General features: G+C 39.0%; 1 long non-coding RNA gene across 1 annotated transcript; it reads right to left on the reverse strand.

Annotated features, from left to right (window-relative positions):
* Positions 431-1,191, reverse strand: LOC109715595. Its single transcript, XR_002217692.1, has 3 exons — positions 831-1,191; positions 716-757; positions 431-621 (listed from the first exon to the last, which is right to left on the reverse strand). It is a non-coding gene; the product is annotated as an uncharacterized LOC109715595 (long non-coding RNA).

Here is a 2,193-nt window from a genome sequence, read left to right on the forward strand (position 1 = left end):
AAAATGAAAAAGAACACTAGATTTGGCAGATAATTGTTCCTAGGGTTCTTTGGATGGCAAAAATAGAGATAACTAGCACAGCTCTATGAGCATGTAGTGTACGAAATGCACTAATTTTACAAATAAAGCTTCCGTGTGAGGTTCTCTAATCACTTCTAAGATTAACCATGGAGAGTTCAAAGTTACAAAATTTATCTACTCAAATTAAGAATATTTCCATCTTCCCCACCGAAGGGCAAACAAAGATCGATAATATTGTTGTGCAAGACAATGGTTAATAGACCAACTAGACGAAAACTAAAACCACGATTAACCTTACATTCCAATGACTACAATATGACTACTATATGAATAGTGTAAAATGCAAACGTTCATAGTTTAAAAGTGTAATCAAGCCTAAATAAAATGCAGAAGCAAAAGGAATGATAGAGTAAATTATTGAATCCATACCCTAATGAGCCTGTACTTGGGCTCATACTTCTTAACGCTATCGACGGAATCATAGATGAGCCCAAATCCCATGGACTTTCCCCCACTGAAGTGAGTTCGGAACTTGAAGACGAAGATTGAGTTCGGGTCCTTCACTTCGTACAGCTTCGCGAGCTTCTCCTTCAACTCCGCCTTCATCAACAACAAATCGATCGATGATGATGAGATCCAAATCGAAGGAATAGGAAAAGGAATGGAGGAAATGGATCAGAGGCGAATCAAATACCTTGGAGACGTTCGCTCGCCCTAGATGGAGCACGTCGATGACCTAAAAAGGGGAAAAGTTGTTTTGGATCAGAGAAGAACTAGGGTTCTGAGGAGTAGGATTAGGATTCTCTAACCTTACGAATTACTTCCGGGAACCTGGAGATAGGCTTGGAGATAGGGGTCGTGCCGAAGCCGTAGTCGCGGAGGAGGCGGAGAACGACGTTAGGGTTCTCGGTGCTCTTGAAGCGGAGCTTCTGGGACGCGGAAATGACGGATTCGGGGAACAAGCCGCAGGAGTCAATGAGGTAGGTTAGGGAGAGGGATTTGCTGGGAGAAGGGTTTGTGCGGCGGAGGACGAGAAAGAAGACGACGCCATGTGGTGAAGAGCTCAGAGATAGAGATCGAGGGGAGAGAGAGATAGAGAGAGAAAGGTTATTTGAAATATAGGGAGAGCTTAGGTTTAATGTGGAAAGTGTTTATTGACCAAGGTTGGCCCAATTGTTGGCCCATTCGATGAAAAAAGTTAATAAAATATAGTCCCATTGGTCCAATATTATTTATAAAATTGAGAATTATCACCATATATACCAGCGGTTTAGTAACTGCTGCAATAAAAATAAAAAACGCTGGTATAATATACTTTTAGCGGCAGTTAGCCTAATTGCTGGTAAAAAAACTGTTGGAAGAAGCTCTATTTGTTGTAGTGATCCCATCAATCAACGGTTAAAAATTTATAAGTACAAGGGGATCTATACTCAAAAGAGTATAGTAGCCCCAGCCTATATATATATATACATATATATATATATATATATAAAGAGAGAGAGAGAGAGAGAGAGAGAGAGAGAGAGAGAGAGAGAGAGAGAGAGAACTAGGCTATTATACTATCGGTAGCACGGAGCGCTCCGTGCTACCAAGTTGTTTTCGATGATGCGGCTTCCAAATCGACGATCGGCTCTGTTAGACTTGATCTACACTATTGAAAGTATTTAGAAATTAAATTTCATAATTTTTCGATATCATTTACCTATCAAACAAGTAGTCCAAAATTGAACGGCTGAAAATAAAAATCTCATGAAAAATAATGATAAAAGATTTAAATCAAGATCAGAAATACTGATTTACTCTAAATAGTGAAAAAAATTTTCTATAAAATTTTCATCGCATTTGGATTGTTAACACCGTTAAACTCACAAACACACCACATCGGCCATTAAAATTGTCAATTTTGAGATCTTTTGATCACTAGTCAAATGATGTCAAAAAAAATCTGAAATTTAGTTTCAAATACTTTCAATAGTGTAGATCAAGTCTAACGAGCCAATCGTTGATTGAAGCTGCATCATCGAAAACAAACTGTGACGGAGCTCTCGTGCTACCGATAGGCATAGCAGGCCGGACTCTATATAATATATATATATATATAGAGAGAGAGAAGAGAGAGAGAGAGAGAGAGAGAGAGAGAGAGAGAGTCCGGTTCTATGCTACAGATAGCAC

Source organism: Ananas comosus, linkage group 9 (assembly GCF_001540865.1).
Source record: "Ananas comosus cultivar F153 linkage group 9, ASM154086v1, whole genome shotgun sequence".
In the NCBI taxonomy this organism is placed as follows: domain Eukaryota; kingdom Viridiplantae; phylum Streptophyta; class Magnoliopsida; order Poales; family Bromeliaceae; genus Ananas; species Ananas comosus.